The 23439-nt window shown below is 44.9% G+C and overlaps 1 protein-coding gene across 6 annotated transcripts in view; it reads right to left on the reverse strand.

Annotated features, from left to right (window-relative positions):
• The window catches only part of dpp9 (dipeptidyl-peptidase 9), a 111040-nt gene extending 90616 nt beyond the window's left edge, over positions 1-20424 (reverse strand). For 5 of the 6 annotated variants that reach the window (XM_072593796.1, XM_072593801.1, XM_072593798.1 and 2 more), the window contains exon 1: positions 20260-20424. The gene's annotated coding sequence lies outside the window, so the exon portion shown is untranslated. Of the gene's footprint in view, positions 1-9054; positions 9160-20259 lie in introns of all 6 variants that reach the window. The other variant, XM_072593797.1, reaches the window with a different exon arrangement.
• Positions 20425-23439: the final 3015 nt, after the last annotated feature.

Genomic DNA, 23439 nt, shown 5'->3' on the forward strand with positions numbered 1-23439 from the left:
ATGAACCTGCGCTCCAAGGTCTCTTTGTTCAGCAACACTCCCTAGGACCTTACCATAATGTGTATAAGCTGAAAATGTGTTTCTGGAAAAGCGCAGCAGGTCAGGCAACATACAAGGAACAGGAGAATCAACGTTTCAGCAATGAGCCCTTCTTCAGGAATGAGGAAAGTGTGCCAAGCAGGCTAAGATAAAAGGTAGGGAGGAGGGACTTGGGGGAGGGGTGTTGGAAATGTGATAGGTGGAAGGAGGTTAAGGTGAGGGTGATAGGCCGGAGTGGGGTGGGGGGGGGGAAAGAGGTCAGGAAAAAGATTGCAGGTTAGGAAGGTGGCACTGAGTTAGAGGGTTGGGACTGAGAAAAGGTGGGGGGAGGGGAAAAGAGGAAACTGGAGAAATCTGAGTTCATCCCTTGTGGTTGGAGGGTTCCTAGGCGGAAGATGAGGTGCTCTTCCTCCAGCCGTTGTGTTGCTATGGTCTGGCGATGGAGGAGTCCAAGGACCTGTATGTCCTTGGTGGAGTGGGAGGGGGAGTTGAAGTGTTCTTAATCTAGGCAGCTGTGGTCTAGGTGTAGTCTAGGTAGTCTAGGCTTTACTATACACCGACCAACTCCCACAGCTACCTAGACTACTCCTCCTCCCACCCTGCCCCGTGTAAAAACGCTATCCCATATTCCCAATTCCTTCGTCTCCGCCACATCTGCTCCCAGGAGGACCAATTCCAATACCGAACAACCCAGAGGGCCTCTTTCTTCAAAAGACCACAATTTCACCCCAGACGTGGTTGCTGATGCTCTCCACCGCATCTCCTCCACTTCCCGCTCCTCTGCCCTTGAAACCCGCCCCTCCAATCGCCACCAGGACAGAACCCCACTGGTCCTCACCTACCACCCCACCAACCTCCATATACACCGTATCATCTGTCGCCATTTCCACCACCTCCAAACCGACCCCACCTCCCTCCCCTCCCCTATCAGCGTTCCGAAAAGACCACTCCCTCCATGACTCCCTCGTCAGGTCCACACCCCCCTCCAACCCAACCTCCACTCCCAGCACCTTCCCCTGCAACCGCAAGAAATGCAAAACTTGCGCCCACACCTCCCCCCTTACTTCCCTCCAAGGCCCCAAGGGATCCTTCCATATCTGCCACAAATTCACCTGCATCTCCACACACATCATTTACTGCATCCGCTGCACCTGATATGGCCTCCTCGACATTGGGGAGACAGGCCGCCTACTTGCGGAACTTTTCAGAGAACACCTCTGGGACACCCGCACCAAACAACCCAACCGCCCCGTGGCTGAACACTTCAACTCCCCCTCCCACTCCACCAAGGACATGCAGGTCCTTGGCCTCTTCCATCACCAGACCATAGCAACACGACGGCTGGAGGAAGAGCGCCTCATCTTCCGCCTCGGAACCCTCCAACCACAAGGGATGAACTCAGACTTCTCCAGTTTCCTCATTTCCCCTCCCCCACCTTGTCTCAGTCCCAACCCTCGAACTCAGCACCACCTTCCTAACCTGCAATCTTCTTCCTGACCTCTCCACTCCACCCCCATTGCGGCCTATCACCCTCACCTTAACCTCCTTCCACCTATCGCATTTCCAACACCCCTCCCCCAAGTCCCTCCTCCCTACCTTTTATCTTAGCCTGCTTGGCACACTTTCCTCATTCCTGAAGGCGGCCTCATGCCCGAAACATCGATTCGCCTGCTCCTTGGACCCTGCCTGACCTGCTGCGCTTTTCCAGCAACACATTTTCAGCATGTACAATTTTAACATGCTTTGCCAACTCTTATACTCAATACTCCATCCAATGAAGGCAAGCATACCAAATGCCTTCTTGACCACTCTATCCACCTGTGCAGTAACCTTCAGGGTACAATGAACCTGCACTCCCAGATCTCTCTGCCCATCAACTTTTCCCAAGGCTCTTCTGTTCACTGTATAATTCGCTCTAGAATTAGTCTTGCGTAAATGCATCACCTCACATTTGTCTGGACTGAAATCCTTCTGCCACTTTTCCGCCCTCCTCTCCAGATTATCTATATCCTCCTATATTCTTTGACAGTCTCTTATGCTTTCTGCTATTCCACCAATCTTCGTGTCATCTACAAACTTGTTGATCATACCAACAGTGCCCTCTTCTAGATCATTTATGTCACAAACAACAGTGGCCCCAGCACTGACCCCTGTGAAACACCACTGGTCACCTTTCTCCATTTCAAGAAACTCCCTTCAACTACTACTCTCTGTCTCCTGTTACTCAACCAGTTCCTTACCCACCTAGCTAGAACACCCTGCACACCATGTGACTTCACTTTCTCCATTAGTCTATCATGGGGAACCTTCTCAAACGCCTTACTAAAGTCCATGTATATGACATCAACAACCTTTCCTTCATCTATCAACTTGGTCACTTCCTCAAACTCTATTAAGTTGGTACGGCATGATCTCCCCCACACAAAACTAAGCTGCCTATCACTGATAAGCCCATTCTTTTCTAAATATAAATAGAACCTATCCCTCAGTACCCTCTCCAGCAACTTTCCCACCACCGACATCAGGCTCACTGGTCGGTAGTTACCCGGAATATCCCTACTACACTTCTTGTACAGGGGGACAATGTGAGCAACCTTCCAGACCTCCGGCACCTCACCTGTATTTAAGGATGCCACAAAGATATCCGTCAGGGCCCCAGCTATTTCCTCTCGCCTCCCTCAGCAACCTGGGATAGATCCCATCTGATCCTGGGGATTTGTCCACCTTAATAACCTCTAGCCTACCCACCATATCCTCCCTACTTATGTCAACGTGATCCAGGCCAATCAAACTTCTATCTTTAATCTCAAGATTCATCAGGTTCCTCTTCTCAGTGAACAGTGATGCAAAGTAATCATTCAGAATCTCACCCATTCTCTGAGGTTCGACACACAGCCTTCCTTCATGAACCTTTAGTGGACCAATCCTTTCTCTAGTTACCCGCTTGCCTCTTATATAAGAATAAAATGCTTTGGGATTCTACTTAATTCTGCTAGCTAAAGCTATTTCATGACCCCTTTTAGCCCCCTTGATTCCTCGTTTAAGACTTGTCCTACTCTTCCGATATTCCTCCAGAGCCCCTTCTGTTCTTAGCTGCCCAGACCTTATGTACGCTTCCCTTTTCCTCTTGGCTAGTCGTACAATTTCGCCTGTCATCCACGGTTCACGAATCTTGCCCTTCCTATCCTTTGACATCAACGGGACATGCCTATCCTGCACTATTTTTGAAAGCCTCCCACATCTCAAATATGGATTTCCCTTCAAATAGCTGTGTCCAATCCACATTTCCGAGCTCCTGCCTAACTTTGATAAAATTGGCCATGGCCCAATTTAGTACTCTTCCCTGAGGACTACTCCCATCTTTATCTATGAGTATTTTAAAACTTACAGAATTGTGGTCACTGTTCCCAAAGAAATCCCCCACCGCAACTTCTACCACCTGTCCTGGCTCGTTCCCCAGTACTAGGTCCAAGATGGCCCCTTCCCTCGTCGGACAATTGACATACTGCTCTAGAAAACTCTCCTGGACGCTTCTTACAAATTCTACCCCATCCAGATCTCTGACGCTAAGTGTATTCCAGTCAATGTTGGGAAAATTAAAATCTCCCATCACCACCACCCTATTGCCTCTACATCTTTCCATAATCTGTTTACCTATTAGTTCTTCGACATCACGCTCACTGTTGGGAGGTCTGCAATACAGCCCCAGTCTGCAATCTCAGCTCCACCCATAATGCCTCATTACTTAAGACCTCCATAGTGTCCTCCTTTAGCACAGCAGTGATATCATCCCTGACCAGCAATGCAACTCTACCCCCCCTTTTACTGCCCTCCCTGTCCTGTCTGAAGCGACCCTCCTGGAACATTTAGTTGCCAATCATCATGCCCTTCCTTCAATCAAGTCTCTGTGATTGCAATAACGTCATACTCCTAGGCACCAAAACAAGCCCTAAGTTCATCTGCCTTACACACTATACTCCTTGCATTTCAGGCCACCAGTTCTTTTGCACTCATCTGCTCTCTGCTACTCTTCCCTTTATTAATGCGATCTTCATGATTCTTACAGTCTCCAGTCTCCAACTCGCTGCCTACGTGTTTTCTCTTCTGGTCCCCTGCCACATTAGTTTAAAACTTCCCCAACAACAGTAGCAAAAACTCCCCCAAGAACATTGATTCCGGTCTGGTTCAGATGTAGACTGTCCATTTTGTAATAGTCCCACCTTCTCCAGAGATGAAAATATGTTGCTGGAAAAGCGCAGATCAGGCAGCATCCAAGGAGCAGGAGAATCAACGTTTTGGGCATGAGTCCCTGTTTTGGAGGGAGATGACCGCAGAGGACACCTACACTGCCTTCTACTCTTTTTCTGTCTTTCGGTCACCCATTCACTGTCTCCCTTAGCAAGTCTAACCTGTGGTGTGACTAGTTCACTAAATGTGCTATCCATGACCTCCTCAGCATCGCGGATTCTCCACAGTGAGTCCATCTGCAGCTCCAGAGCTGTCATGCGGTCAAACAAGAGCTGCAGCTGGACACACTTCTTGCAAGTCTAACAGTCAGGAACATCAGACACGCTCCTAAGCTCCCACATCAAGCAAGAGGCACATGTCACGGGTCAGAGGTCCCCTGCCATTGTAAGCCTAGCTTTATATGAACTAACTAAAACCCAACAATGCACTTAAATATATGAAAAAGAAAGATAAGAAAGAAATAAAAGTCTTACCTTACAGAGTCTATTTTTCCCGGGGCGGGAGGGAGATTTTACACGTGTAGTATGTTGGGTTTAGCCACTGCCCAAATATAAATTAAACCCTTACCTTCCCGGCAGCCCTCATTTCACCTCACCTTCTCTCCTTGTCACTCTGTCAAAAGAGCTGAGATCTCCTTACAAATTTGTTTCTCAATTTCCCTCTGGCTATTAGGGGGTCTATAATACAATTCCAATATGATCATGCCTTTCTTATTTCTCAGTTTCACCCAAGTAACTTCCCTGGATGTATTTCAGGGAATATCCTCCCTCAGCACAGCTGTAATGCTATCCCTTATCAAAAACGCCACTCCCCCTCCTCTCTTGCCTCCATTTCTACCCATTTAAGATGGAGATGAAAAATATTTCTTCCCCAGAAAGCTGTGGTGATAGCGCATTCCAAAGCTGAAATGCCAATGCTTCATCTACACGACTCTGGGTTACATGGAAGAAGCATCAAATTCTATTCTCTTGCCAAGACTTGATTTTAGTAGAAGTTGCAACAAGGCCCTATGGCCTACACCTGCTCCTGTTTCTTACATACCTATTAGCAGTAGGAATTGGCTTTTCAGCCCATCGAGTCTCTCCACCATTCAACTAGATCATGGGTGATGCTCTACCACAATGGCATTTCCACATACCCCTACATCCTATTAAAAACAACTATTATGCCTTGAAAATATTCAATAACTGAGCCAGCATATGCCTCTGGGATAGAGAATTCCAAACATTTACAACCTCCAAGTGAAGAAAATCCTCCTCAAATCAGTCCTAACTAATCCACCTCTAATTTTGAGGCTGTGTCCTTTGCTTCTAGGCCACACATTATGAAATTTTAAACCCCACCACCTCATGCAAATTGGTAAGTAGAAAGACTGAACAAGTCATGTTCCACACAATTCCTAAAACCTCACTCATTGTCACAAACGACTGACACACGAATAAACCTGATCTATTCCCATCACATCTTGTTTCAGACCACTTTCGACGTAGGTTATTCCATAAATGCAGTGCTGAAATTACAGTCACATGTAATACACTTTGTGCTGTCCCTCTCTATGACTCTTCATTTTTCTTGCTGCTGTCTTTCACAGCAATTACCACTCTATCCATCTCTGGCATTGCTTCCTTGTAATCCACGTAGCACTGATCTGTGCCAATCTTATGCAAACTTCACAGAACAAGGGACTGTGACAACTTGAACAATTTCTACACTTCTTTCCACTGATCACTTCTGATCTACCCAAGGGATTAATGATCCAAAAGGCACAATGGACCAAAAGGCCTACCCCGTTCCTAACTTGTGTGTTCTAAATGCTAGAAATGCAGGTTTCTGAACAGATTCTGGTTTGTAGTCAAGCACTCAAGCAGCAAAAACCCTTCTATCAAGTTTAGTTGTAACTAATTCACCAATCTCCACTTTCACCCACATATTTATTTTGAATTTTTTTTGTTGTACAACACATTCCAATCTAAACATTTGAAGGGTGCTTCCAATGTATCTGAGATTCCTGTTGAAAAAACTAAACAGAATACAAAACAGTCATTACAGAAAGGTCAAAGAAATCCTTAGTTATGAAGCAAATTATCTAACAAAATTGCTGGCTTGAGATCAATACACCACGCAGACGGTTAATCGGAAAGCAGTTGTGTCTATTAATGTCAAACTGTGATAAAGCCAATCTAAATTCCTTCCTTGCATCATGGGTCTCATGTTACACCATCTGAGCAGCAAGACAGGCACATAGTCTGTAGACAGGAATCTGTTAATGCTCTTTTCAATCCAGCAACCGATCAGATATCTGACAATTCCACGCTTTGGAGTTTTTAAGAGATGTATAGCATGGAAACAGTCCAATATGTCAATGCCAACTAGATAGCCTAAATTTAGCCAGCATTTGGCCCATATTCCTCGAAATCCTTACTATTCATATACCCATCCAGATGCCTTTTCAATGTTGTAATTTTATCGGCCTCCACCACTTCCTCTATTAGTTCATTCCATACATGCATAACCCTCATGTGAAAATATTGCCCCTGAAGTCATTTTAAATCTTTCCCTTTTCACCTTACACCTATGGCCTCTAGTTTTGGACTTCTCTACCCTGGGGAAAGGCCATGACTATTCACTCTATCCATACCCCTCATGAGTTTATAAATCTCAAAAAGGTCACCCCTCAGCCTCCAATGCTCCAGGGAAAGCAGCCACAGCCTATTCAGCTTCTCCCGAAAGCTCTGGCAACATCCTTGTAAATCTTTTCTGAACTCTTTCAAGTTTCACAGCATCATTTCTCTAGGAGAGAGACCAGAATTGCATTCAATATTCCAAAAGTAGTCTAACCAATGTCCTGTGTAGTCACAACTTTACCTCCCAACTCCTATACTCAATGCACTGACCAATAAAGGCAAACATCCAAACGCCTTCTTCACTATCTTGTCTACGCGTGACTTCACTATCAAGGAACCTGTGAACCTGAATTCCAAGGTCCCTTTGTTTGACTCTCCAGGACCTTACCATTAAAGTGTATAAGTCCTGCCCTGATTTGCCCTCCAAAATGTAGCACCTCATATTTATCCAGATTAAACTCCATCTGTCACTCATTGGCCCATCTGCCCATCGGACCAAAGTCCCATTGTACTCTTAAGATAACTTTGTTCACTGTCCACTACACCACCAATGGGTTACATTTACCAAATAATTCCCATCCTGCAGATTTTCTAGCAGCATGGTCATAATCTGTTACCTACAGACACAGGCGGTAAGTATTCAGAAATTAACAGTGCCATACCCGTTATGAAATCTGCTGGCATAAAAAGATATTACACTGACGATCCTGTAGATATCAAAGATACTAACAAAAGATTATGGGAGTCTACTCAAAAAAAATACAGCATTGGAACTGTAATAAGATGATAAACTGCATTGCACTATCTTCCACAATATCTAGGTTCTATCTAGAGGAAATTAAAACTGACCTGCTGCTAATTCAAACCTATTTTTTCAGCTACTCCTGACAAATCATATCAGCAATCCTGACGCGCTCTGATCATTCTCGGATTCTACAAAAGCAACCAAAAGAACATTTTAAAGGATTTTTTCGGCAGATTCAGATTTGGAGTTTAATAAATTCAAATCCCAAGCTGAGATAGCAAACCCAATGCTGTTTTTAAGCTCTGTGGTTGTGAACTCAACACTGATAAACTTTCATTTATTGCTAATTCCAAGTTATGAAAATGGTGATAGTCTTGTTTCTTAAGTGATTGTTTTATAACCAAGTGGATTCGTAGGCCACTTTAGCTAATCAGACACAGCAGGGAACTAGGGCTCAAACAATTAAATACAACATGTTTCTTTCCTGAAAGACTGAGTTATTCCGGTGAATTTCATGGCATCTTCCAACAAACTGCAAAATTTATTGAATTTAATATAAACTCCATCTCTCAATTACTGTCTACAGGGCAACCTTGATTACCTGAACGACACAGACGGGGAGCATTTTGTTCGGACAATCGAATGTGCAGATGACACAGTTTACCCAACCGGCACCTTGAAATCGTGTTCTGATAATCCGAAATTTGGATAATTGATGCTTGGATAATCAAGGTTCTACTGTATCTGATACCTGAACCAAACTTTTCAGTACAGTCACTTTCTCCAGAACAGCCCAATGCACAGTAGCTCAGTGGTTATCACTGCTGCCTCACAGCACCAGGGTCCCAAGTTTTGATTCCAGCCAGCCTCGGGTGACTGCCTGTGTGGAGTTTGTACATTCTCCCTGTGTCTGCGTGGGTTTCCTCCGGGTGCTCCAGTTTCCTCCCACAGTCCAAAGATATGCAGGTTAGGTGAATTGGCCATGCTAAGTTGCCCCATAGTGTTAGGTCAATTAGTCAGAGGGAAATGGGTCTGGGTGGGTTACTCTTCGGAGGGTCGGTGTGACTGGTTAGGCCGAAGGGCCTGTTTCCAAACTGTAGGGAATCTAATCTAATAAATATATTCAGTGTGGTTCAGTTTGGTAACGGTCTCAATTCAGTAAAAAGTGTGGGAATTCAATATGCACTCCAAAGACTAGGCACTAAATCTAGGCTGATTGTGCACTCTCCCTTGGTATTGCACTGCACTGTCAAAAGTGCCAACTTTCAGATATGTTGTACTGACCCACTAAAACAGATGAAAATATCCGAAAGAACTATTTTCACAATAGTTGTGGAATTCGCACTAGTATCTTGGCCAAGATACCTATTACCAAAAGGTGGTAAATCTGGGTACTACCTTATTGTGGGACCTTTTGTGTGTTCAAATTGATTGTCACATTTCCTGCCTTGCAGCAGTAACAATATTCCCAAAGAAAGACACAGAACTGCGGATGGTGGAGATCTGAAACAAAAACAGACATTGCTTGAAAAACTCAGCAGGTCTGACAGCATTTGTAGGAAGAAAGCAGAATTAACAGTTTGAATTCTGTAGCTTTCATCAGAACAGTTAACAGCTAGGAAAAAGGTAGTATTTATGCTAAAGCTTCAAACTTCAGCATAAATACTCCAAAGGTCACGAGCTGCACAGACATTTTGGAAATCCAGAGGTTGCGAAAGGTGCTTTGCAAAAGAAATTCCTTTCTTTCCTTCATAGTTGGAGAACAGAAGTTAAATACATCCTCGCTAATCACTGCAAGCCAATTACCAGTCTTACTAAGCACTTCACGGGGATGGTGGGGGAAGATGTTTTTTTTTCGCTATGATCATACCAATGTAGTCAGTTGGCTCAAGAACATTTTCTAGAGGAGGATGTCAGTCCTTGAATTATATATGCATCTCCTGCAACTGATTACAAAGTGTCACAGAAAGCTTCCCATTTTTAAAATAATTCCTTTGTGATAGTTTCAAGTGCAATTTTAGGGCAGTGGTAGCTTTCTCACTTGGCAATCAGAAGGTTGAGTATAAGTCCCACTTTGGAAGATGATAAGATAATGTGGGTTGACATTTGAGGATAGTTGAATGCAATGCAATATTGGTGTAGCCTTCTGGGCATGTTGTTAAACTGAGGGCCTGTCTTCCTGTTTGGATGAAGGATCAAAAGAACTGCTTGAAGAGCAGCAGACAGCTTGTTTAATGCCCAAATTATTTCCTATATGTCATCTATATGGACTTCAGTAAGGCGATCGACAAGGTTCCCCACAGGAGACTGGTTAGCTAGGTTAGATTTCATGGAATACAGGGAGAACTAGCCATTTGGAAACAGAACTGGCTCAAAGGTAGAAGACAGAAGGTGGTGGTGGAGGGTTGTTTTTCAGATTGGAGGCCGGTGACCAGCGGAGTACCACAAGGATTGGTGCTGGGTCCTCTACTTTTCATTGTTTATATAAATGATTTGCATGTGAGCATAAGAGGTATTGTTAGTAAGTTTGCAGATGACACCAAAACTGGAGGTGTAGTGGACAGCGAAGAGGATTACCTCAGATTACAACAGAATCTTGACCAGATGGGCCAATGTACTGAGAAGTGGTAAATGGAGTTTAATTCAGATAAATGCGAGGAGCTGCACTTGGAAAAGCAAATCTTAGCAGGACTTATACACTTAATGGTAAGGACTTAGGGAGAGGGTTGCTGAACAAAGAGACCTTGAAATGCAGGTTCATAGCTCCTTGAAAGTAGAGTCGCAGGTAGATAGGATAATGAAGGTGGTGTTTGGTATGCTTTCCTTTATTGGTCAGAGTATCGAGTACAGGAGTTGGGAGATCGTGTTGTGGCTGTACATGACATCAGTTAGGCCACCTTTGGAATACTGCGTGCAATTCTGGTCTTCTTCCTATCGGAAGGATATTGCGAAACTTGAAAGTGTTCAGAAAAGATTTACAAGGATGTTGCCAGGATTGGACGATTTCAGTTATAGGGAGAGGTTGAATAGGCTCGGGCTGTTTTACATGGAGCATCAGAGACTGAGGGGTAACCTTATAAGAGGTTTATAAAATCATGAGGGGCATGGATAGGGTAAATAGACAAGGTCTTTTCCCTGGTAGGGGAGTCCAGAACTAGAAGGCATAGGTTTAAGGTGAGAGGGGCAACATATAAAAGAGATCTAACAGGCAATTTATGCACCAGAAGGTGGTATGTGTGTGGAACAGGCTGCCAGATGAAGTGGTGGAGGCTAGTACAATTGTAATATTTAAAAGGCAAATGGACAGGTATATGAATAGGAAAGGTTTGGAGGGATATGGGCAGAGTGCTGGCAGGTGGGACTAGATTGGGTTGGGATACCTGGTCGGCATGGATGAGTACATCTCTATGACTCTACTAGGGCCACATGGGTAGACGTGAAAACAACACAAAAGGGGCTAATGGGCATTTGAGTGGATACTAAAGGCCTCCCAAATAGTTTTACGGTCAGGAGAAAGTAAAGTTCTTCAGTCATCCATCCAGCAGAACTTTATTTGGTGAGTAGGTAGTAAGCCCAAAAAGAGAGGAGCAATTTTGGACCCAATATTTGGAAAGCAGTATTCATGCAGTTAGATCTTTGTTAGATGGTGTAGAAACAACACTAGGTTCCCCGAGTAGATACTCATCATCCATTGCTGCAATTAACTGCCAATGTACAAATGTTCACAGGTTCAAATTTTCACTCTGTTTATACAACAATTTTTCAAGTAAGCTGAGATGTTTTGCAAGTTAACAAAAATGGACATTTAACTGATGGAGGCAATGTTAGCAGGGTGGACAAAAAATTGGCTTCAAGTGTGTTGGATGAAAACAGGGAAGTAGAGAGATGGATGGATGAAAGGGAATTTCACACCACTGTATAAGCTGAAACTTTAAGATTAGATTAGATTAGATTAGATTAGATTACTTACAGTGTGGAAACAGGCCCTTCGGCCCAACAAGTCCACACCGCCCCACCGAAGCGTAACCCACCCATACCCCTACATCTACATTTACCCCTTACCTAACACTATGGGCAATTTAGCTTGGCCAATTCACCTGGCCTGCACATCTTTGGACTGTGGGAGGAAACCGGAGCACCCGGAGGAAACCCACGCAGACACGGGGAGAACGTGCAAACTCCACACAGTCAGTCGCCTGAGGCGGGAAATGAACCCGGGTCTCAGGCGCTGTGAGGCAGCAGTGCTAACCACTGTGCCACCGTGCCGCCCACAGAAAGAATTCTATTTATTGAAAAGTGAAAAGTTTTGAAAAGATGTATATTCAAGGCTTTTTACCTCTCCCTCAAAACGACAATTCACAAGTAAACCAAAGTATAAAGGAAACAAAACTTAATACATACATGGAATGAAACTGGTGCAGTTTCCACAATAATGCCTCAGCAATCAAAGTCCACTTGCCAACCACTCAGAACTCTCCTCTCTTACAGTATAAATGTTTCCATTTACATTGATATTTCTTGAGTTGTCTAGATGAGTCCTAATGAAAAGCTTTGACAAAATGTGTCTGTTTTCAGCAATGCTCAAGTTTCGTGCTACCAAATGACTATGTGCATTCAGAAAATATAACAGACGTGCAAGATATGTCGTTACATTTCCATATCACTTTCCATAAACTGCATTTCCATATTATTTCAGCAGTCTATTGATCACTAAACACTCATTCTTCTTTTCCAATATAGCAAAATTAATGTTATGCAGATATAAACCATCTGGAATTCTCATGCAGGAGATTTCTGGATAGTCATAAGAGTTGTACAGTACGGAAAGAGACCCTTTGGTCTAATTCATCTATGCTGACCAGATATCCTAAATAAATCTAGTACCATCTGCCAGCATCTGGCACATATCTTTCTAAAACCTCCCCATGTCTGTACTCATCCAGATGCCTCTTAAATGTTGTAATTGTACCAGCTCCACATCCCCTGGAAGCAGCACCTTGAATAAGTTGCTCCAGGTCCCTTTTAAATTTTTGCCCTCTCACCTTAATCCATTCCCTGGTGACTCCCTCCATTCCCCCCACCAACCCACCCTCCACTACTGACACCTTCCCTTGCCACCACAAGTGGGGGAAAACTGGTGCCTACACCTTTCCCCCTCGCCTCCATCCAAGGCCCCAAAGGATCACTCCACATCGGAGAGATTTTCTTGCATATCCAAACACCTCATCTATTGTGTCTGTTGGTTTCAATGTGGTCTCCTCTACGTTGGAGAAAGTGAGGACTGCAGATGCTGGAGATCAGAGCTGAAAAATGTGTTGCTGGAAAAGCGCAGGTCAGGCAACATCCAAGGAACAGGAGAATCGACGTTTCGGGCATCAGCCCTTCTTCAGGAAACTCTACATTGGAGACAGGATGCCAACTCACACAACATTTCAGGGGACATCTCTGGGACACACGCACCAAACAAGCCCATCGCCCTTCAGTCGCCCGCTTCAACTCCCCCTCCCACTCTGCCAAGGACATGCAATTCCTCCACCTCCGCCATTGCCAAATCCAAGCCAACCAACATCTCTTCCACCTTGGGACTCCTCAACCTCGTGGCGTCAACATAGACTTCACCAGTTTCCTAATCGTCCCTTCCCCCACCTCATCCCAGATCCAATCCTCCAACACAGCACCGCCCTCTTGAACTATCCTGTTAACCTTCCTGTCCCACCTATCCTCTCCAGCCTCCCCTTCGACCTATCAATATCACTCCCACCTGCATCTACCTATCACCATCAGTTACTTTGCCTCCACCCTCACCCTCCCATTTATCACTCAGCCCACTTCCCCACACGCCCCCCAAACATTCCTGATGATTCCTAAAACATCAACTTTCCTGCTCCTCAGATGCTGCCTGACCTGCTGTGCTTTTCCAGTGCCATACTTTTCGACTGATTTCCAGTATCCACAATCCTCACTTTCTCCAAAACTACTTCATGCCCCCTTTTAGCCCTCCTGATTTCCTTAGGTGTACTCCCACTGCCTTTATATTCTTCTAGGGATTCACTCAATCCCAGCTGTGTGTACCTAACATATGCCTCCTTTTTCTTGACCAGAGCCTCAATTTCTCTAATCATCCAGCATTCGCTACACCCAACAGCCCTGCCCTTCACATAAACAGGAACGCACTTTCTCAATACTCTCAACATCTCATTTTTGAAGGCTTCCCACTTTCCAGCCATCCTTTTATCTGCAAATCAACTTCTGAAATTTCTTACCTAATACTGTCAAAATTGGCCTTCCTCCAATTTAGAACTTTAGCTTTTAGATCTGGTCTATCCTTTTCATAGCTATTTTGAAACAAATAGAATGATGATCACCAGCCCCAAAGTGCTTCCCCACTTACACTTCAGTCACCTGCCTGCCTTATTACCCAAGAGAAGGTAAAGTTTTGCTCCTTCTTTAGTAGGGCCATCTACATATTGATTGAGAACAGTTTCATGTACACGCTTAAATTCCTCTCCATCCAAGTCCTTAACACATGGCAGTCCCAGTTTATGTTTGGAAAGTTAAAAATCTCCTATCACCTGCAAAGGGGAAGAATTCATACACAATTCCTGAACATTCAATGGGATTACCATTACTGACACCCCCCATTGTTAATATCCTGGAGGTTACCATTGACCACAAGTTGAACTGGACCAACTATAAGCAGGGCTCTTGCAGTAGAGTGGTAAGATCGTGATCTCTGTTCAAAGAGGGTTGGGCTCAAGTCCCAAACTCTTCAATCGTGTGTCACATGCCTAAACAGATCGATTAAAAATATCTATAAATACTGTGCCAACACGAGCAAGTCAAAGGTTCAGAACTCAGAGGTGAAACCGACTTCTGACTCCCAAAATTCTCAACACCATCTGGAAGGCACAAGTCAAGAGTGCAATGGATTACTCTCCATTTGTCTGGAAGAGTTCATATTCAACAATGCTCAAGATTCTTTACTGCATCCAGGTCACCACCTCCAACAATTAATCTCCTCACACCAACGTGTACCGTTCAAAAGACATACGGCAGTGACAAAGCAACATGCCTGCAATGGCACACTCCATCTGGGTAAAAACAATGACTGCAGATGCTGGAAACTAGATTCTGGATTAGTGGTCCTGGAAGAGCACAGCAGTTCAGGCAGCATCCAAGGAGCAGCAAAATCGATGTTTCGGGCAAAAGCCCTTCATCAGGAATAAAGGCAGTGAGCCTGAAGCGTGGAGAGATAAGCTAGAGGAGGGTGGGGGTGGGGAGAAAGCAGCATAGAGTACAATGGGTGAGTGGGGGATGGGATGAAGGTGATAGGTCAGGGAGGAGAGGTGGAAAAGGAGATAGGCAGGTAGGACAAGTCCGGACAAGTCATGGGGACAGTGCTGAGCTGGAAGTTTGGAACTAGGGTGAGGTGGGGGAAGGGGAAATGAGGAAACTGTTGAAGTCCACATTGATGCCCTGGGGTTGAAGTGTTCTGAGGCAGAAGATGAGGCGTTCTTCCTCCAGGCGTCTGGTTGTGAGGGAGCGGCGGTGAAGGAGGCCCAGGACTTCCATGTCCTCGGCAGAGTGGGAGGGGGAGTTGAAATGTTGGGCCACAGGGCGGTGTGGTTGATTGGTGCGGGTGTCCCTGAGATGTTCCCTAAAGCGCTCTGCTAGGAGGCGCCCGGTCTCCCCAATGTAGAGGTGTGGGCGCAGGTTTTACAGTTCCTGCGGTGGCAGGGGAAAGTGCCAGGATTGGAGGGTGGGTTGTAGGGGGGCGTGAACCTGACCAGGTAGTCACGGAGGGAACGGTCTTTGCAGAAGGCGGAAAGGGGTGGGGAGGAAATATATTCCTGGTGGTGGGGTCTTTTTGGAGGTGGCGGAAATGTCGGCGGATGATTTGGTTTGTGCGAAGGTTGGTAGGGTGGAAGGCGAGCACCAGGGGCGTTCTGTCCTTGTTACGGTTGGAGGGGTTGGGTCTGAGGGCGGAGGTGCAGGACGTGGACGAGATGCGTTGGAGGGCATCTTTAACCACGTGGGAAGGGAAATTGTGGTCTCTAAAGAAGGAGGCCATCTGGTGTGTTCTGTGGTGGAACTGGTCCTCCTGGGTGCAGATACGGTGGAGGCGAAATACAGGATGGCATTTTTGTAAGAGGTAGGGTGGGAACAGGTGTAATCCAGGTAGCTGTGGGAGTCGGTGGGTTTGTAAAAAATGTCAGTGTCAAGTTGGTCATCATTAATGGAGATGGAGAGGTCCAGGAAGGGGAGGGGGTGTCAGAGATGGTCCAGGTAAGTTTAAGGTCAGGGTGGAATGTGTTGGTGAAGTTGATGAATTGCTCAACCTCCTCACGGGAGCACAAGGTGGCGCCAATGCAGTCATCAATGTAACGGAGGAAGAGGTGGGGAGTGGTGCCGGTGTTATTACGTAAGATCAACTGCTCTACGTAGCCAACAAAGAGACAGGCATAGCTGGGGCCCATACGTGTGCCCATGGGCACACTCCATCTACCACCTCTACCACCTCGAAAGACAAGGGCAGCGTATGCATATGAACATCAACTGCAAGTGTCCCTCCAAGTTACAGCTCATCCTGACTTAGAACTATATCAACAATCCTTCATGGTCATTGGGTCAAAATCTTGTAACACCCTTAGTAAAGCATTGTGAACGTACCTAGACCACAAGGAATTGCAGCAGTTGGAGGAGACAGCTCACCGCCATCTTCCCAAGAGCAGTTAAGAATAGGCAATAAACACCGGCCTTGCCAGTAACACCCACATTCTACGAAAATAGAGTCCAACATTCTATTTGTCATCCGTATGACTTAGGTACTACGTGCTAATATTTTTCTGTTTCATTCACGAGGACACCCAGGTCGATCTGAACAAATCATTCCACAGTCCCTCTCTCTTTGGATAACATCCTGCCTTTCTAATCTTCCTGCCCAAATGAAAAAGTTCACATTTTCTCACGGATACTCCATGTGCAGCTTTTTTTTTTAACACCAACTTAGCCTATGTCTTTTAGAACACTCTGTATCCTCTTTACAAAACATCTTGTTACCTAATTTTGTATCATCAGCAAATTTGATTAAAATAGATAGGCAGCCCCTTCACCAAATACATTGATATAGATTACAAATCATTATGGTCCCTGCAATGGTTCCTGCAACATTCTACTAGTTAACAATTTGCCAACCAAAAACGACTCATTGACATCAACTCCATTTCCATTAGGCAATCCTCTATCCCAATACCCAGAACCCTTATTTCGTGCAGTAATATTTTATGTGATAGCTTACTAAATACCTTTAGCTGCTTTAACTTATCTGGTTTATAATGCTCCAACATTGGTGATCACAGCTCCAACTGCCTCAGTCCCAAGTTTTGGAATATTCTTTTTAGAATCTCCAACTTGCTTTCTTCTTTTGAGATACTAATTCAAATCAACCTCCTTACCCAAATTTCTTTTCATCTGACCCAAAACTTCACTGTAGCTTTTTAAAAATTCATTCGTGGGATGTGGGCATTGCAAGCTGACCAGCATTTATTGCCCATCCTTAGTTGTCCTTGAGGTATGGTGCCTTCCTGAACTGCTGCAGTCCACATGCTGTGGATTGAATCCATGCCCTAACAGAGGGAATTCCAAGATTTTGACACAATGTCAGTGAAGGAACAGCAATACGTGGCCAAGTCAGGATGGTGAGCGGCTTGGAGGAGAACTTGAAGATTGTGTTGTTCCAGGTATCTGTTAACCATGTCCTTTTAGATCAAAGTGGTGTGCGTTTGGAAAGTGCTGTCTGAGGCTCATTGGGGAATTTCTGCTGTGCCCCATCTTGTAGACAGTACACTCTACTGTGATTTAGCATTGGTGGTGGAGGAAATGGATGTTTGTCAATGTAGTGCCAATCAAGTAGCTAGTTTATCCGATATGGTGTCAGGCTTCTTGAATGTTGTTGGAGATGTACCCATCCAGGCAAGTGGGGTGCATTCCATCACACTTCTGACTTGTGCCTTATAGATGGACGATGGAATTTGGGACGTCAGGAATGGAGTTATTCACCATAATATTCCTAGCCTCTGACCTGCGCTTGTTGCCACTGTGTTTATGTGGAGAGTCCAGTTGAGTTTCTGGTTAAAGACAACCCACATGATGTTGGTAGCGGGGGATTCCTTTGATGGTAACACTATTGAAAGTCAAGAGGCAGTGGCTAGATAGTCTCTTTTTGGTGATGGTCATAGCCTGGCATTGGAGTGGCATGAATGCCACTTACCAGCCCAAGCTTCCATATTATCCAGATCCAGTTACACTTGAACATGAACTACTTCAGTACCTGAGGAATCATGTTAAAAATCACACAACACCATGTTATAGTCCAACAGGTTTAATTGGAAGCATACTAGCTTTCGGAGCATGAGGAATCATGAACGGTGAACATTGTGCAATTACCAGGAAACAACCCCACTTCTTACCTTACGAGGGAGTAAGGTCATGAAGCAGCTGAAGATCGGTTGGGCCTAGGACACTGTCTTGAGGAACTCCTACAGAGATGCCCTGAAGGTGAGATGACCCACCTCCAACAATCACAACCATCTTCCAACATGTCAGGCATGAGTCCAACCAGCAGAAAGTTTGCCCCCTGCTACCGATTGATTCCAGTTTTGCCAGCATTCCTTGATGCCACACTCTGTCATCTCACCTGTAGAATTTAGGTCTTTTGTCCATGTTTGAACCAAGGCTGTAACGAGGTCAGGAGCTGAGTGGCCCTGGCAGAACCCAAACTCAGCTTCCCTGAGCAGGTTATTGACCTCTTCTATCACTTTACTGATGAAGTGTCATCAGTTCATACCTTGTTTTCAAAAAGAAGCACTTCAAATGCTTGTTTAATTTAAATGTGCTAAGTAACAGCTCTTACACAGACTACATTTTTTTCTGCTGAGTCCACCTATTCCATCCAGTGTATAATCCCCACTGAACAAAGTTTTAACTGATTAAGCTAAATACCACTCAAGTGACATAAAGAGCCTAAAGATAATTACAAACCCAGGAATATGGAATTACATGAGCCCTGACAAGTCCTCTCAAATTCACTTGATCGTCAATAAAGTTAAACAGTGAGTGAGTAGTTTATTTGTCCATCATGACACCACAATTAAATCCAATCCCATCTCATAGCTGCATTTCTGATACATCTCCAAACCACCAAAACATGAGTGGAAATCCATAGCAGTACTGTCACTTAACTGAATTAGCCTCAGATTAATGCTCAAATAAAAGCAAAATACTGCAGATGTTGGAAATCTGAAATAAAAACAAAGTGCTGAAAAAACTTAGCAGGTCTCGCAGCACCTGTGGAAAATGAAACAAAGTTTCAAGTCTGAGATGACTTGAAAACAGTTCTGATAAGGAGTCATATCAGATTCAAAGTTAGCTCTTTCTCTCCCAACAGATGCTGCCAGAATTGCTGAGTTTCTCTTGCACTGATTCTTATCTCTTGGTTCAAATGCCACCGTGGCAGATGATGAAACATTGGCATTTTAAAAAAGGTTAGTATGATGGCACATTGTTGATGGTCATAAAAAGTGAACTGGTTCACTAACACCATTCAGTGATGGAAATGTTGTTCAATCTTAACCGCTATCTGAAATGGCCGACCCAGCAATCCAAACGGTTCAAAAGCAAGTTTTTAAGGCACTTTTTTCCGTTCCCTCAGCCTGTGGATCCCAAAAGCAACTACAATTCTCTAGTTACCCACTTTTTGATATTCAACACGAAAGCTCACATTTAGGGTTTTCCTACTCTGTATACCTCAGTACCATATCAATTACTCGTTAAGCCATCAAGTTCAAGTTTACAAATGAATGACATGAAGGTAGCAAAACTACCACAACTGAAGCTAGATTGACAGATTAATGAAGTATCCGAGATCTACTTTCTAAAACGAAAAAAAATACTCCCTTTGAAATTCAAACATTCTTTGCAGCCCAAAGAAAAGTTTTCCAGCGAAAGCTCCGTCAAAGTTGGAGATGCAACTAGATTGCATCCACCCTATCCCTGATCCTTTCTATACTGAGTTATTATAACAGGAAGCAGAGGGGACTGTAACTACTAAAAATGTAATTTAAATGGAAATGTCCGTGCTGCAAATATCGGAGTCAGGGTGACTCCGCTCAGTGTACTACAAACACTAAGCCACCTTTCTGCTGGAAGCAGTTTAGGCCTCACTGACGGAGGGAGGCTGCAGACTGCTGGCGGGCCCGAGGAGCGGGAAGACCAGGGTCAGAGATACTCCGTCCAGCCGCAAACGACCCCGCCCTCCCCAAGCTCACCGCCGCTGGCGCTCCGGCCTTTTCACCAGTTAATAGAACCGCGAGCCCCAGAGGCAGGGCCCGGGGCCCGGGGCCCGCTGCACACGACTCGCCCAGGCCTCAGAACAGGCGCCGGATGAGGTTCCGGCTACTGGCGGCACCCGCCTGTCACTGAACTGAAAAAGGATCATTGAACCTGAAATGTGAACACTCTGCTTTGTCTCCGCAGATAGCGACGGGTCTGCTGAGGTTCTCCAGCAATTTGTTTTTGTTTCACCCCTCACACCCCAATCCTCACCTTCCACAGGTTCGGGAGATATCGCAGACTCCCCCTCCGGCTTCATTCAATCCGACACGGAGGTAGGACGCCAGTCACACAAGGCACCGCAACTCCGACCTTTCATCCCGCGACAAGGCAACCGCGGCCACAGGAGCATCCTCGCCCCGCAGAGAGGAGGCGCCTCCCGCGGCTCGGAGGACACACAGCGCCTCCCGCGGACTAGGAGCGCACACAGCGCCTCCCGCGGCCCGGAGGACACTGCCTCTGGGCTCGGTGGATTCACGGTGTCGCCCGAAGGATGCAGCACAGCGCCTCCCAAGGTTCGGATGACTCATAGCGTCTCCCATAGGCGGTGGAACAGTGGCTACTGCTGGGAGGTGGGAGGAAAGGGATGGTCGTTAGGAGGAGATGCGTTTGAAGTGAGATTAGAGACCGAAATGTAGCGGGAGAAGCTGGGTAGGTGTAAGGAGGATGGGCGGCTGGAATGGTGTTGGCAGAGGTGGCAAAGTCGGGAGAATAGTTAAGAATACGATCTGTGAGGTAAGATTTGTGTTCTGTATGCATAGTTTCTTTTGATTCTGAACTTGTGGCATATGTGTTTTAGTGTTTATGAAGTTTAATAATTAATTTGTATTAATTTAGTATTTCTAAAGATATAATTAGATCAGTGTGATTGGGGGAGTCCTATGGTGATGAAGGGATTTGGTGTTGGGAGTGACAGATTAAACATTGTTAAAAATCACACACCAGGTTACAGACCAACAGGTTTAATTGGAAGCACAAGCTTTCAGAGCACTGCTCCTTCATCATGTGGTTGTGTGATGAAGGGTCAGTGCTCCAAAAGCTAGTGCTTCCAAATAATCCTGTTGGACTATAACCTGATGTGTGTTTTTTTTAACTTTGTACACCCCAGTCCAACACTGACACCTCCAGATTAAACTTTGAAGATCATTAACTTGCTTTCTGTTTAGAATATTTTTTTTGATCAGGCTAAAGATGAGATGATTGGAAAGGCCTGGAAAGCTTTTTTATTTCAGTTCACAAAAGTTTTGTTTGAAATTGGATACATAAAATAATTTTTCTTAAAGAAAGGAGTTAATTTTAAACAGTTAGGAAATAGCTTACCTTTTCTTAAAATAGCTGTTAAGAAAAGAAGAACATCTGCCCTGGAGAGATGGTTCATGAACTGATTGTTGAACTCCAGACTGAGTCCAGAAGGCTGTAAAGATTTTAATTTGAAAGGACCAGACCAAAGTGTTGGGATAAAATGCAGAAGAGGTTATTTGAAACTGAGAAGATCTAAACTGAGGAACCAATTGAGTAAGAGGCTATCAAACTCTCAAGACTGAGAAAACAATAAATATTAAATAAAATCAAACTCTCCTCCTTGTTGGAGTGCCATATGTGATCATGTTCAGATACATGGAATTATATTTTTACGGTATCGTTTGAAATCTGGCAAATTGTGCTTAGTATATTTTAGGGCGGCACGGTGGCACAGTGGCTAGCACTGCTGCCTCACAGCGCCAGAGACCTGGGTTCAATTCCCGCCTCAGGCGACTGACTGTGTGGAGTTTGCACGTTCTCCCCGTGTCTGCGTGGGTTTCCTCCGAGTGCTCCGGTTTCCTCCCACAGTCCAAAGATGTGCAGGTCAGGTGAATTGGCCATGCTAAATTGCCCGTAATGTTAGGTAAGGGGTAAATGTAGGGGTATGGGTGGGTTGTGCTTCGACGGGTCGGTGTGGACTTGTTGGGCCGAAGGGCCTGTTTCCACACTGTAATGTAATGTAATCTAATCTAATCTTTTGTGTAACTAATTTCTGTGTATGAAAACAAATCTATACCATTGCGTGCTTGTGTTTAGTGGAAGACCATCTCATTAAACAAAACAAGATAGATTTCAGTCTGGAATCTGACTTGTAATAGCATTAGCTGAGATCATAACATAACAGAAGGAGCATATATCTAACTGGAAACTTGGAAAATGTAAAATCCCTGTAGTAATGAATGGCTAGCAAATGAATGTGATAAGTCTGTTGGGCTGAATGTGTTCAAGATTTAGTCTATGTGGAAGATTATTGTGAATGCTTTTGCAATGAACACTCAATTTGTTACATTTAAGTCTTTGAGGTGTGAGATATGGTAAAATGCATAATAACTTCCAGTTTAAAAACATTACAGAAGTTCAAAGTTTGGGAGAAGATTTGTAGCTCGGGTGCTCGTTGTTGTGGTTCTGTTCGCCGAGCTGGGAATTTGTTTTGCAAACGTTTCGTCCCCTGTCTAGGTGACATCCTCAGTGCTTGGGAGCCTCCTGTGAAGCGCTTCTGTGCTGTTTTCTCCGGCATTTATAGTGGCCTGTCTCTGCCGCTTCCGGTTGTCAGTTCAAGCTGTCCGCTGTAGTGGCCGGTATATTGGGTCCAGGTCGATGTGTTTGTTGACAGAGTCTGTGGATGAGTGCCTTGCCTCTAGGAATTCCCTGGCTGTTCTCTGTTTGGCTTGTCCTATAACGGTAGTGTTGTCCCAGTCGAATTCATGTTGCTTGTCGTCTGTGTGTGTGGCTACTAAGGATAGCTGGTCATGTCGTTTCGTGGCTAGTTGGTGTTCATGGATACAGATTGTTAACTGTCTTCCTGTTTGTCCGATGTAGTATTTTGTGCAGTCCTTGCATGGGATTTTGTACACTACATTAGTTTTGCTCATGTTGGGTATCGGGTCCTTCGTTCTGGTGAGTTGTTGTCTGAGCGTGGCTGTTGGTTTGTGTGCTGTTATGAGTCCTAGTGGTCGCAGTAGTCTGGCTGTCAGTTCAGAAATGCTCCTGATGTATGGTAGTGTGGCTAGTCCTTTGGGTTGCGGCATGTCCTCATTCCGTTGTCTCTCCCTTAGGCATCTGTTGATGAAATTGCGGGGGCATCCGTTTTTGGCGAGTACCTTGTATAGGTGTTCCTCTTCCTCTTTTTGCAGTTCTGGTGTGCTGCAGTGTGTTGTGACCCTTTTGAATAGTGTCCTGATGCAACTTCGTTTGTGTGTGTTGGGGTGGTTGCTTTCATGCAAGGACTGCACAAAACACTACATAGGACAAACAGGAAGACAGTTAACAATCCGTATCCATGAACACCAACTAGCCATGAAACGACACGACCAGCTATCCTTAGTAGCCACACACACAGACGACAAGCAACATGAATTCGACTGGGACAAC

This window comes from Chiloscyllium punctatum, chromosome 24 (assembly GCF_047496795.1).
Source record: "Chiloscyllium punctatum isolate Juve2018m chromosome 24, sChiPun1.3, whole genome shotgun sequence".
Taxonomy (NCBI): domain Eukaryota; kingdom Metazoa; phylum Chordata; class Chondrichthyes; order Orectolobiformes; family Hemiscylliidae; genus Chiloscyllium; species Chiloscyllium punctatum.